At 43.3% G+C, this 14,939-nt stretch overlaps 1 non-coding gene and 1 pseudogene across 1 annotated transcript; one reads left to right on the top strand and one right to left on the bottom strand.

Annotated features, from left to right (window-relative positions):
- Positions 1-3,398: 3,398 nt before the first annotated feature.
- TRNAR-CCG (transfer RNA arginine (anticodon CCG)) lies at positions 3,399-3,471 on the bottom strand. The gene has a single exon. It is a non-coding gene; the product is annotated as a tRNA-Arg (tRNA).
- Positions 3,472-4,011: 540 nt separating this feature from the next.
- LOC123191175 (L-type lectin-domain containing receptor kinase IX.1-like) lies at positions 4,012-8,657 on the top strand (annotated as a pseudogene).
- Positions 8,658-14,939: the final 6,282 nt, after the last annotated feature.

Below are 14,939 nucleotides of genomic sequence, written 5' to 3'. Positions count from 1 at the left end.
CATTTAATGGCTTCCTTATAAGAGGTTGGCCCCCCCACCTTTCCTATATCATTTATATCCTCAATCATGAAAGTGACATAATCATCTGATATGGCTTTCTTCCTCTCATGCCGTGGTCTACCCACAGGAGGAGGTGGTGGTGGTACATCATCATTTTGAGGATCACTATTTTCCTGGGGATCCTCATTTGTGTCTGGATTTTCATTATTATTAGTTTCCGGATCACCATTTGGTTGAGGGATTGAACTGTTAGATTCAAGATCATCAGATGGCACATTTCTTTGTATTGGAAAAACAATATCTTGGATAATTGGGGATGGTGCACAAACCCGCTTCTCCTCAAGATCGATCTCCCTTATTTTTGTGACCTTATTATCCTAAAAAAATACCGCTTGTCTAGTTTCCACAAACTTGGTGGTGTGACTTGGACAACAAAAATGACATCCCTTTTCCCTATGAGGGTATCCAACAAAGAAACATCTAACTGTTTTTGGATCCAACTTCTTAAGTTGTGGATTGAAAACCTTAGCTTCAACAGGACAACTCCACAACCGTAAGTAATTCAATCTCTGTTTATTTCCCGCCCACGTCTCGTAAGGTGTGTTTGGTGCGGCCTTAGTTGGAGCAAGATTTAGTATATGTGCGGTTGTATTTAATGCCTCCATCCAAAGGTCTATTTCTAAACTCGAGTGACTAAGCATGCTTCGCACCATATCCATAAGAGTGCGATTGTGACGCTTAGCCACACCATTTTGTTGTGGTTCACCAGGCATTGAGTATTGAGCAATGATTCCATTTTCGGATATGAACTTGGCAAAAGGTCCAGGAATTTGCCCATAAGGAGCATGCCTACCATAATACTCTCCCCTGCGATGAGACCGTACAACTTTGATTTTTGTGTTCAGTTGATTTTCAACTCAGCTTTATAGACTTTGAATTTTTCCAAAGCTTGCGATCGGCCACGTATTGGATAAATATACCATAGCGGGAGAAGTCGTATGTCAATGTAATGAATGAATCAAAACTGTCCACAGACTTAACGTTAAGGTGTCCACACATGTCAATGTGAATTAATTTTAAAACCCCTATGGCTCTTATTGCTCCCTTCTTAATTGTTTTTGTGTATCTTCCTTTAGTGCAATCGACACATTTGTCCGCATCTGAGAAGTCTAATGGGAGGAGTATTTCATTTTTAACTAAGTGTTCCATTCTAATGGGAGGAGTATTTCATTTTTAACTAAGCGTTCCATTCTCCTCCTCGAAATGTGGCCCAAACAACAATGCCACAATTTTGAAGAATTACTGACTCCTTTCCATTTCTTCTCAACATTAATTTCATCACTCACATGCATAACTAAATCATTATTAAGAGATAACATGTATAACTTGCCTTGTCTAACATCGAGGCCGACATTCTTATTACATTTGTTCAAAACAAACTATTTGTTGCTAACCTGGCACTCGTACATATCATCATCTAAACAAGAAACTGAAATCAAATTCCTACTCAAGATAGGCACATATATAAATACCATTATTCAATCTAAGAATGCGGCTAGTGTGTAGCTCCAATGTGAGAGATCCCACAACTTCAACATCGGCTTCAACTTCGTTCGCTACCTTAAGCTTTCTTGTTGACGGAGGAAATTCTCGTCAGATCCCTCGGTAGGGTTCATGATGTGATTGGTAGCACCGAGACGGACTCTGCACACACAGTTTACCCAGGTTTGGGCCTCCGAAGAGTAATACCCTACATATTGCTTCTTCTTGCCATTCATGGTGAGGGGATACCTCGTGCAGAGGATTACAATGATGTTGAGATGGCTCCCAAGAGTTGAATGTCAGATTGGATTCGGAATGAGGACCTAGGCCTCCCTTTATATAGACAGGAGAGGCCTAGGGTTTACATAAGGGGGGTAGGTCAGGTTCGCTCGCCTGCCGCCCTCTATCTTGGGGAACACGCTCATTGCCTCCGTCTTCTTAGGGTTCCCTGGTATTCTTTGGGCCTGGTGGGCCTTGGTCGAACTCGAGGCCGAGCTCTGCACGTCGGGTACCCCGGGTTTAAGACCCCGTTAGGAGCTCCCAAGCATGGCGGAGGTCGCAAGCACCCGGACTCTGAGGCCTTCGTTGGGCTCCTCTCTTCGTGCATTCAGTCTCTTGAATTGTTGTGGGGTGAATTTCTTTTCCATCGCACTAATAGTGTTGCCACCTTTCCTGCGTGATAGGGCCCAAAGCCCAAGGTTCCATGGGCCGGCGGGAAGGGCGGCCATGAGTGTGTCGCGGGGCAGTTCGGGAGAGGTGTGGGATGAGGTAGGAGTTTTTTCTTATTCGAGACAGAGGTGGAGGGTTTAGTCCAAACAAGGTTATTACCGATGTCAATGGTGAGTAATTAGAGTGTCAAGGAGTGATTTAGGTCATCCTATCAGCACGGTTAGATTTTTGTTTTTTCACCCTTCGTGCTCCTGTAGAGGTAGTAGATAAACAAAATAAAAATGCATATCCTATATACCTATGAAAATGATCCACACTAACTTATTGATCTCAACATGCCACATCACCATATAATTATGGATGAGATAAGTCCCACCCGGACATACAACGACGATGCATGAGAAAGGACTCACCACCGCAAGCCATCATGCATGAGAAGATATTTTTTATTCCATGACTACTTATATTCAATAAATATTTTACAACTATACATAATCAATATAACAGGTCGTTTGTTTTTTAAAATTTTCACATGTTATTAATCCTTGGTTCTATAGTAATCTCTCAGTGTTTGAGTTGACTAATCTGATGGTACTTGAAGAAGAGGAAAACAATATTATTATTATGTTGCACAAATCAAATATCATTGAAATGTTTTGCAACCGATTTTGCAGCATCTCCCGCTGGGGGTGAAATGCTAGATGTTAGAATGTAGAAAGAGGGGGGGGGGGGGGGGGGGAGGGCGAACACATAAACGGCGGCGGGACATGAACACATACAACGACGATGCATGAGAAAGGACTCACCACCGCAAGCCATCATGCATGAGAAGATATTTTTTATTCCATGACTACTTATATTCAATAAATATTTTACAACTATACATAATCAATATAACAGGTCGTTTGTTTTTTAAAATTTTCACATGTTATTAATCCTTGGTTCTATAGTAATCTCTCAGTGTTTGAGTTGACTAATCTGATGGTACTTGAAGAAGAGGAAAACAATATTATTATTATGTTGCACAAATCAAATATCATTGAAATGTTTTGCAACCGATTTTGCAGCATCTCCCGCTGGGGGTGAAATGCTAGATGTTAGAATGTAGAAAGAGGGGGGGGGGGGGGGGGGGGGAGGGCGAACACATAAACGGCGGCGGGACATGAACGTGCAAAAGACAAAAAATGCGACCACGCTGGGACTCGAACCCAGAATCTCCCGCTCCGGAGGCGAGCGCCTTATCCATTTGGCCACGCGGTCGTCGTGTCACTCCTGCTTAGTGAGTAATTAAATAGAGATGCGAATTCATACTGCCAAGAGTCACTAAAATACTTGGGACTCATCCACACAATTAATCAATTGCCAGGACATAATTTACCAAAAGCATGCAAGAAGAATAGCCTAGCAGCCGGTCGTGTTAAATACTATCAGTCCCAGGTCCGAAGAAAACTACAATGTCACAACGTTTTATATTTCAAAAAGCAACCTCAAAATCCTATTTTTGAAATGTTCATTAAAATTTACCAGTTATTATATCCTAAAATCCCCGTAAACTAGAAAACTCCCATTCTTATGAGATGCGCAAACTTAACTAAGTGGAGCAAGTTTTTCCTTTTGTTGAGTATACGTGTATTAGTATGATCCATCTCATGAAGAAAGGTTTGGAGATTTTTTTTTTCAAAATTAGTCTGGAGAGTAAGTGTGTGTGTCTTTGAGAGAAATGTGAGTGTACGTGTCTGGAAAAGAAAAAGAAAGTGCGAAATGAACCTTTTTTCTTTTTGAGTGGTTGTGCGGAATTAACTGAGCCACGAGGCCTGCTTCGGGTAGCCCGGGCCCACTAGAATGCGCTCCACGACGGCCCGTCCAGCCGTCAAGCCCCCCTCCCCCAAATCTCACCGGAATCCTCCGCCGCCGACGGCCACCGTCCACACCGCGGCCCGTATACCGCCTGACTTCCGCGAGGCCGGCCTGTGGCGCCGGCGCTGGGAGGAATGCAGGGGCAGCTCGAGATCTGGCGATGCATCGGAGTAGGCGACCGAGCCGCCGACGGGGGCCAGGCGAGCGCTGTTCTTTGCCGTGGAGGAGCGACGCGTCGAGGGGAGGCTCCGGCGATTAGCCACTACGAAGGGCAGCTCGGCAACTACGCAGGTAGAAAGTTTATGCTTCAAATTTGCCCTGACCAGGACAAGAGGGTCACTAATCAAGTCAACTCCAGTACTTAGCTCTTTAACCTGTGAAATCTGTATGATCCATGGTTTGGTTACATGCACGGTACTAATCTGTCTATCTATGATCTTCATCTCATAGCGATGCTCTAACTTGTTCGATCTCCAGGCATTGCTAGTCCAAAGTTGATTATCAGTATGTGTGCACAATCCATCATCAGGTCAGGCAGGAGGTGAAATCTTCACAAGATAATCTAGACCTATATGTTTTCTCAGCTTGTGGCAGTGTTGGGGAAATGGTTTGGGTATTGCCGCCTGGTACAACCTTTTCTTTTTCTTCTGTACTCCCCCCTTCCAAGTATTTTCACTTTTGGCAACCTAAGAAATAAACCACCGGGGAGAAAACTGGGATTAAGCAAGTAGTGCTGGTCTGTGCGGTGCGCCGGTGCCTAAATGCCCACTGGTTGCCGTACGTACGGCTTAGGTTTCCTGAAAATTGAGAGAATAAAAAGGTCCAGTGCTTTGCGTCTGCTCTGAATTACCCATTATAGTCTGTCTAACTCAGCAAGTCAGCAGGATTCTCCTTTCGGATAGTTTATTATCTGCATATTGCGTATTGTTTTCTTGCTTGTGTGTAAACATCTTCCCTTATTAATATGAGGTTACATCTTTTGCTTGAGTCAGCACGTTTACACAATGTATCTCTGTTATTCATATTTTTTAATGTTTATTGGTATATTCATAATTGTATGATGTGAACAAGTAGGCGTAATTTATTCAAATGGATCCGTGTAGCTTCCCCTAGCTAGTGTAGTACTTCCTCTGCCCCAAATTATAAGACGTTTTGGTAGGCACGTCTTATAATTTAGGACGGGGGTAGACGGGTAGTACTATTTGACAATCAGGCAGCTGTTGGGTTGATCTAGCAATTTCTCATCCTGAAAACAGTCCTAATACCTGCATGATCTGAGTTTTAACTAATGTAGCCCTTTCCTTGGATAGGGGAATGGAAAAATATACGTGAAATCTCAGCATAGCAAGTTCACTGTTCTTTTCAAAGAACAATGAATTAAGTATTTAGCAAGTTAACTGTTCTTTTCAAAGAAAATGAATTAAGTGTTGGGCAATGATGTACCCATGTGGGTGTTTACTTATGGAATGCCACAGACAACGCCGATCAGCAATTTAGCAATGGTCATGGTATGTGCGGACTAACTGATGCTTAAAGCTGATAGTTTGCCATTTGCCATGGTGGTTCCAACTTGCTTGTTTTGTTAGTTTGTCCTTGGTGCGTAGGATCCTAAGGAGTATTAATTAAGAATGCTCCTTTTTTTTCCTTGAAAAAAGTAGTATCGTTGAACAAGTATGCTTGATTTGTTCAACCATATTGTAGCTGTCTTAACATAGTGGAAATTAGAAGATGTTACGTTCAAATATATATAGAGTACTATTATTCATGACGTGGTTTAACGAAAACGCTGCTGCCTGGCCGGTCGCTGCTGCCCACTGCTGCTTTGTTCAGCTTTTTCTTTTGACGAAAAGTAGCCTGTACATGAGGATATGTAGTACTCCCTCTGTAAACTAATATAAGAGTGTTAGTTTACGGAGGGAGTACATCTGTATCAGAGTTCAGAAATAGATAGAAGAAATTTAGAAAAGAAACCACCATCTTCAGCTCAGTTCAGACTCGTCTCCGCTCTGTGTCATCCCCGTCCCCGTCTTGATCATCATGAATCACGGATGAATCGCCCGACCTAGAAATCGTCTGCAGTTTAATGAAAACGGGGCGACTGCATTTTAGCTGATCTGCAGAAAATCTGAGTTTCTTAGCTGGAATGAAGCTAAGGAGTCTCTTAGCTGGAATGACTTATTCCTGGCGTTTCTCTTTATGCATCGTATAATAGAGTTGATGCATCGTGATCATCGCCGATGCGAGGATGGTTGGCTTTTCGGCATCCACCACTTGTGCTCTCCTCCTCCTGCTCATCTTCTTCTTCTACCTTCCTACTGTTGCCATCTCCTTGTCCTTCAACTACTCCACATTCAGCTCAGCGGACCAGAACGCCATCAAGATCGAAGGCGACGCATCCTTCAGCGTTGGATGGGTCGACATCAGCGCCAACAGGTACGGAAGCATCGACTACAGCAATGGCCGGGCATCGTACAATGCCCAGCCGATGCTGCTATGGGACAGGGCGACCGGCGAGGTTGCCAGCTTCACCACGTGCTTCTCGTTCGTCATCTCCAGCAACATCAGCAGCAAGGGGCAAGGCATGGCCTTCTTTCTCGCCGGCTACCCGTCCAGCCTGCCAGCCCGCTGCCCTGACTACAACCTCGCCCTCACCAGCCAGAGCGCGGATGCCGTGGCGGCCGGCGACAGCCGGTTCGTGGCGGTGGAGTTCGACACCTTCAACAATACAGTGGTGTCCGACCCCCACGATACCTTCGACCACATCGGCATCGACATCAGCTCCCTCCGGTCGGTGCGCACACTGACTATGCCAAGCTTCGAGCTGACGGGCAACCTGACTGCCGACATCAACTACGACAATGTTTCCAGCATCTTGTCAGTGACGGTGTGGCTCGGTGATGATAACGAAGGCAAGCCAAGAAACAGGAGTTACAACCTTCGCTCCAAGGTTGACCTCAAGAGCGCACTGCCGGAGCAGGTCTCGGTCGGCTTCTCCGCATCCACATCCAACGCCATCGAACTGCATCAGCTACACTCTTGGTCCTTCATATCTTCATTGGAACCGCCGCCGCCGCCAGCAGCAGCAATATCTTCCCTGTCAAGGCTGGGTCCGGGAGTAATAGCCGGGGCAGCTGCTGGTGCATCAGTGTCCCTCGTGCTCATCTTCGCCGCTACAGTGGCACTCGTTGTGCGTCGCCACCATCAACAAAAAATGGTGGAGATGGATGAGTACCACACAGACTCGGAAGGCGAAGGTGACCCGATGATGGAGATCGAGATGGTGAAGGGGCCAAGGCGGTTCTCATACCACGAGCTCGTGGAAGCGACGAGGAACTTTGCCGCGGAGGAGAAGCTTGGGCAAGGTGGCTTCGGTGCGGTTTACCGAGGCTACCTGAGAGCCAGCTGGGCTTCCCGTGGCCATTAAGAGGTTCTCCAAGCATGATTCTTCCCTGCAAGGAAAGAGGGAGTACAAGTCAGAGATCAAGGTGATAAGCAGGCTGCGCCACCGGAACCTCGTGCAGCTCCTCGGCTGGAGCCATGGCCGCGAGGAGCTCCTGCTGGTTTACGAGCTCATGCCCAACCGCAGCCTCGACATCCATCTCCATGGCAAGCAGGGCACCTTCCTCACATGGCCGATGAGGATGAGGATAGTGATGGAGCTCGGGTCCGTGCTGCTCTACCTCCACGAGGAGTGGGAGCAGTGCGTGCTGCACCGGAACATCAAGCCCAGCAACATGATGCTAGACGAGTCATTTGGAGCTAAGCTGGGCGACTTCGGGCTCGCAAGGCTTGTCGACCATGCCACCGGGACGCAGACTATGACCGCAGTCTCAGGGACTCCGGGCTACTTGGACCCCCAGTGTGTCGTCACCGGCAGGGCCAGCGCTGAGTCAGACGTGTACAGCTTCGGCGTGGTTCTGCTGGAGGTGGTGTGCGGCAGGAAGCCGATGAGCTTCACTGCGACCGATCAGGACCAGCAACAAAAGAACGGTGGCGTGTTCCGGCTGGTTGAGTGGGTTTGGGGGCTGTACGGCCGGGGATCTATTCTTGAGTCCGCCGACAAGCTGCTGAATGGTGACTTAGACGCAGCACAGGTGGAGAGGGTGCTGGTCGTCGGGCTGTGGTGTGCACACCCGGACCCGAGCGCGCGGCCAACCATCAGAGAAGCCATGGCCAAGCTCCACTCCAAGGTCGACAAGCTGCCAGTGCTCCCCTCCAAGATGCCGGTGCCGACATATGCTCAGCCACCGTCCGCCTTGGACGTGGATGATGGGCTGTCAACGTTGCTGCCATCGTCCACCAGCACCAGCGTCCCACCGCACACCACTTGTACAACAACCAGTTCTTCAGACGGACATGGTAGCACCTCGACGACCAGTTAAAACACGGCATATTCTTCTCTACTGAAACATCAGTACTAGTGCTGGTCATTTGTTTAGGTTATGGCGTGCGTTTGATTGTTCTCTTCTTTATTTTAGGAAAAAAAAACCTTTGATTTGTTATCGGGAGTGTTGGATTGATGATGTGGTGATCTCTCGTTGTCATATATAGTAGGCAGGTGGAACATGATTCCAAGTTACTAACTGTCACCGGCCGGCTCTAGTACGTGATCTGGTCATACTCTCTATTTTATAGTACATTGTTTTGTTTGAGTATGGAGGACAGGCTTGATTAGTTGGTAACCTTATGGAATCCTCTACAGCCTTTATTTCTAAGTCCGTTGAGATATCATGTATTAAGAAATGTACATCATGTATTTCAAATATATTCAACATGTCCCAAAAAATGTTACACATGAATAGATAAATATGCAATGTGCACTGAGAAAAGTAGACATGTGTTAAAAGGAGAAAGTTAATAAGAAAAAAAAGGAGAAAACTGGTGAAAACAAAAGAAAGAAACAAAGAAAACCGAAGGAAAAAAAAAGAGAAACTGAATAAAATCGCTAAAGAAATACAAAACCAAAGAAAGCCGCAAGAAAAAAGATATAAGCAACACGGGAATAGTGTTGAACCTTGGCTAGTTCGTAACTATTTCTGTGCGGGAGTATCTACTAAACTTTCCAACTCTAAATTCTCATTGTATCAGTGTCGAATTTATACATCAATGTTTTGTTGTTCTGGTTGTGTGACTTGTGACGCTGTGATTTTATGAAGAGTTGATATCTATTGTCATAGAGATTATCATGATTGTGATGCAAATTATCTTGTAATGTTCCTATTTTTGATACAAATTTTACCTAAGTTAAAATTTTGCCTGCAAAAAAGAAACTAATTCGAGATTCCAGTTCAGCAATTGAAGAGAAACTTAATCTTAAAGGTAAATTTAAACTAATACTATCGCTGAAGCGAACCTTTTTCTATACGGTTTTTTTTTTTGCATTGGATACTTTTTTACCTATACTTGACTTGCCCCCCCCCCCCCCCCCCCCCCTATATTCAAATCCTGGCTCCGCCCCTGCACACACGTGTCATTTGTCCAAGGTGTTATGAGTCGCATGTCATTATGTCCTTCGTGGCAGTTCCATGGGAGGAGAAAGGCAAAAAGGTTGCCGCTATGGACGACATGTGTGGGATTTTATGACTCCTCCTGATGTTATGCTCACGCTTGAGGGTATTTCAAGAATGGTGTCCAAAATACTTCCTCCATTTCAAAATAAAGTACGCCCATGCTTCTCGAGGTTCAATTTTGACCATAAATTTAACCAACAAGACCGATTGCGGCGGAAGAAAAAAATATGTAATTGAAAACTTCTTTCGAATACGAATTCACTGGTATAACTTTTACTCCCGCCGCAGTCGGTCTCGTTTGTTAATTTTTTGGTCAAAGTTGAAGCACGGGAATAGAGGAAGCACTATATTTTGAAACGGAGGAAGTAGTTGCATTGCCATCTTGCCCCTGGTGATGTTGGAACAAGTCTGTGTGCAAACATGACGTACACCATTCCCGCGGGCGTAAGAACTTAAGGTGATTCGATCTTTCTAGAAGAGCACACAATGCAAAGACACAGTGAAACTAATATAGTAGCATGATTTTGATACAAAATTTGTTGGCCAATGGTTTACTGCCGAAGATGATTGTAGATGGTCGCACAAGGAAACATTGCCTCTTCAACCACGTCTAAGTTTGCCAAAGATGTCACACCGGAACCACTCCCAAAACCACGAAAATAGCAAAAAGAAAGACATACAGGAGGAAATAAACAAGGGGTAAAACCCTACAAAAGAAACAACATCGTATGTTTATAGCTCCATTTGTATGCCAAAAGATAGAGAGTAGCTCGCTTCCTTGCAAAAATATAAAATAACAGAAAGAGTAGATTGTTAAACTTATGGATGTTTTTTTTACATGTTGGAAATTCATATGGGTGGTTTTCTGGCCGCCTAGACCCTTAAAAAAAGTATGTACTGCCCCTTCATTTCTAAATGTAAGCCTTTCTAGAGATCTCAATATGGACCACATATGAATGTACTATATAGATGTATTTAGGAGTGTAGATTCACTTATTTTACTCGTATGTAATTCATATTTGAATCTCTAAAAAGGCTTATATTTAGGGACAGGGTATATGAATTTAGCACGGTGAAAATGACATGCATGAGTTGCGAGCAACTTCTACCTGGTTGTGAATGCATGCATGGTATCAACGACCACCCATCGAGCAAGCAGTCCAATCATCATGGCCCACTGCTGTGTCAGGCATGCATGGTATTCCATGGTCACATGCAATTTTGCTCCTGTGTATATTGAGCCGTATTTCAACTGATTTGACCTCAGATGGGACGGAGCCCTATAGATTCGTTTTTAGTAGCTCCTAGGCATTGCCATGCCTCCTTTTCCCCGGACGACCTTTTCTCCACGCCGTCCTTGTTTAGGTATTGCTGCAAAAGTATATCTGGGTCAGATCTGCTAATTGTACCATAGTAGTCTCTAGTTTATCTGCTAATTGTATGGTCTAGGATTATTAATAATTGTAAAAGAGCTTTTCTTCTACTAACCGGGTTATATGGCCAATATTCAAGACACACCTAATATAAAGTTCTTCGGAATACCCGAACAAAGTTCTTCAGAGGACACCTCAGATCAAACAACAGGAGCATAGTTGAAAATAAATTAGTCCAGACACAGGAGCATGTGCAGCACTGTCACAGCTAGTACGTCATCCGCATGCGGCCGCTAGCAGATGCTGTCATCTCTTCAACACAAACTTGCGTTACAAACAAAAACGTTACCGTATCTTGTAAATAGATTATGCAAATTTTGATTCATTTATTTAGTTGACTTTTAAATGGCGAGATCTTCAAAACAAGTCCAATATCAATATATTTTAAAGCTAATATATATTGAACACTAACAAAAAAATCATTGATCAACTCATAGTTTTCGTATTATTCATTTTGTATGAATCAAGTCAAAAACTATTACGGCGATATATTTTCCCTCGATCTCCCCGCCAACCAGCCCGTGGATTAGCCTCCCGCTACCTGCCGCTCCGGCAGTCAATGATGGGAAGGGGAATCTTGATGCCTTGACTCAAACGAGTAGAAAAAATACACCAAATATACATAATATAAAAATAAATTTCATAGAAAATCTCCTCCGAGATGTTAATATATTTTTACTAAGACTAGATCAAACTTAAACATGTTTGACTTGGGCCAAACCCAAAACTTCAATATTTTGGAATGGAGATAATAGTATAATATTTTGGTCACGTCATCGCTTGATGATTCGTAGTATCATCAAAAGTTCATGGCAATGTCGCCGGACACTTCCGTGAAATAGAAGTTGGAGACCTAACATAATATATTTGAAATTGATCTACACACGACATGGTATGGCTGATGTGCAGTCGACACCGACTCTATACCGTGAGATCGATGTGCATCTACTTTACGAACGGGCTGATGGGCAATGTCGTCTGAGTATCGTGTGAAAAGTATCAGCTGTATAGTAATGCTCTAGTATATTTGGGGTGCACCCACAAACTCAAATAAAATATTATCTAGCAGGGAATGGCTTTGACATAGAAGAGGAGAGTCCTGATCTCGGGCATGTATGTCTAAAGTTCTTCTAGCTAGGAGTATTACCCCCGCCTTTACATAAGAGTGATGCATGCAACTCCTGTATTAAGCAAATTATCCGAAAAGTCTACGGTCCAGTACAATCTTCCTCATAGCTAAAATAATAATAAAAAAGTTAAAAGTTGCCACAACCGATAAAAATAAGACGAGATGACTAAACACCCAGCCTACTATTGGACCACCATTCAAACCGGTTGTAGATATGTCGAGCTAACATCCCAGTAACCAAAGGCTCTGTGGCTTCTGTAGGAGTGAGTAATGATCACTGTAATTATATGCTGCAAAAAAATTATATGCTTTTGTCTGTTAAAAATCATATCATTTCTACAATTTCATATAGCCCAAAGTAATGCGCATACTCATATCTGAATATGTCTCGCAGTAGTTGGCTCTACTCCATTTAGTCATGTCCCAAATAACGTGTGAATACCATAACAGTTTGACTTCCCTCCTAATTACGCTTTGTCAGGTTATCCTTAGTCAGAATCACCTCCTTATGCACAAGCCACATGAAGAATTTGATTTTTAGCGGCACCTTGATCTTCCAAATATGTATCGATTTCGGAATCGGACCATACTTAGTTATGTCCACATACATAGATTTCACTGAGAAGATTCCGTTAATAGTTCTTGATAAAATCTGATGGCTACTTGGGTAGTTTGATGGGTGCTTATGTGCTCCGAGATGAATGACTTTATCAAACAAAAATTGTGTGAACTTTATCAAACTACTCACTAAAGTCCTTCATCTCGAATCATATAAGCTCCGGATATGCTTAAATATCGTAGCATGGTCGAGCGGTGTCACCTCTTGATAAAGTCCTTCATCTCGGAACACATAAGCACCAGTCAAAAATAAGTAAAGTATTATAGACGATCAATGTCACCCCCATCTAGAGTCCTCCATATCGAGCCACAAGAATACTGTTCGTGTGCATTTACTCGAACTACTTGATGGAGTCCTGCGTCTCGAATCATATGAGCTCCGGATATGATTAAGTATCGTTGCATGACCGAGCGGCGTTACTTCTTGATAAAGTCTGATGGGTACTTGGGTAGTTTGATGGGTGCTTATGTGCTCCGAGATGAATGACTTTATCGAACGAAATTTGTGGGAACTTTATCGAACTACCCACTAAAGTCCTTCATCTCGAATCACATAAGCTCCGGATGTGCTTAAATATCATAGCATGGTCGAGCGGGGTCGAGCGGTGTCACCTCTCGATAAAGTCCTTCATCTCGAAACACATAAGCACCAATCAAACATAAGTAAAGTATTATAGACGAGCAATGTCACCTCTTTTTAAAGTCCTTCATCCACAAGAATATTGTTCGTGAGCATTTACTCGAAATACTCACTAAAATACTTCATCTCGAATCATAAGGTCCGATATGATTGAGTATCGTAGCATGGTCGAGCGGTATCACCTCTTGATAAAGTCCTTAATCCGGAACACATAAGCATCAAACATACACAAGTAAAGTAGTATAGTCGAGCACTGTCAACTCTTTCTAAAGTCCTTCATCTCGAGCCATAAGAGTATTATTCGTGTGCAATTACTCGAACTAATCACTAAAGACCTTCATCTCGAAACACACAAGCACCAGACATACATAAGTAAAGTATTATAGCCGGGCAATGTCACCTATTTCTAAATTCCTTCATCTCGGGCCATATGAGTACTATTCGTGTGCATTTACTCGAAATGCTCACTAAAGTCCTTCATCTCGGATCATATAAGCTCCGGATATGCTTAAGTATCGTGGCATGGTCGAGGGGTGTCACCTCTTGATAAAGTCCTTCATCTCGGAACACATAAGCACCAATCAAACATAAGTAAAGTATTATAGGCGAGCAATGTAACCTCTTTCTAAAGTCCTTCATCTCGAGACATAAGAGTATTATTCATGTGCAATTACTTGAACTAATCACTAAAGACCTTCATCTTGAAACACACAAGAACCGGGCATACATAAGTAAAGTATTATAGCCGAGCAATGTCACCTCTTTCTAAATTCCTTCATCTCAGGCCATATGAGTATTATTCGTGTGCATTTACTCAAAATGCTCACTAAAGTCCTTCATCTCGGATCATATAAGCTCCGGATATGCTTAAGTATCATGGCATGGTCGAGCGGTGTCACCTCTTGATAAAGTCCTTCATCTCAGAACACATATGCACCAGTCAAACATAAGTAAAGTATTATAGACGGTCAATGTCAGCTCCTTCTAGAGTCCTCCATATCGAGCCACAAGAATATTGTTCGTGTGCATTTACTCGAACTACTTGATGAAGTCCTTCGTCTCAAAGAGAGAAGTGCATATTTCAACCCTGAACTCTTGCCCTAGTCTATTTTACAACCCTGAACTTTAATACCGTCTAAATTACAACCCCCAAGTCTCAAAACCGGTCAGGATTCAACCCTCCCCTCCCTGTTGACCGGTTTTGACCTAGGGTGACCAGTTTTGACTAGTCAATGGGTCCAATCAGCATGCCACGTCAGAATTTTTTTCAAAATTTCAAGAAAAAGTAAATAAAAACCTATAAGATCAGGGAAAAATATAAAAAGGCAAAATTCCGAAAAAATTGTTCGCGAAAAAAGCTAGGGAAAATAAAAATGATTTTTTTCTGGAATTTGAGTTTTTGGGTTTTTTCTGGATTTTTTTTTTGGATTCGTTTTTTTATTTTCCGTGTTTTTCGGAAATTGGATTTCTTATTTCTTTTCCTGGATTTTCTTTGATTTTACAGGTTGTTTCCTCGGAAATTTTGCATTTTTTGCTGATGT

The sequence above is a fragment of the Triticum aestivum genome, chromosome 2A (assembly GCF_018294505.1).
Source record: "Triticum aestivum cultivar Chinese Spring chromosome 2A, IWGSC CS RefSeq v2.1, whole genome shotgun sequence".
In the NCBI taxonomy this organism is placed as follows: Eukaryota; Viridiplantae; Streptophyta; class Magnoliopsida; order Poales; family Poaceae; genus Triticum; species Triticum aestivum.
The sequence above is the reverse complement of the archived record's forward strand: the minus strand, read 5'-3'. Positions and strand labels throughout refer to the sequence as shown.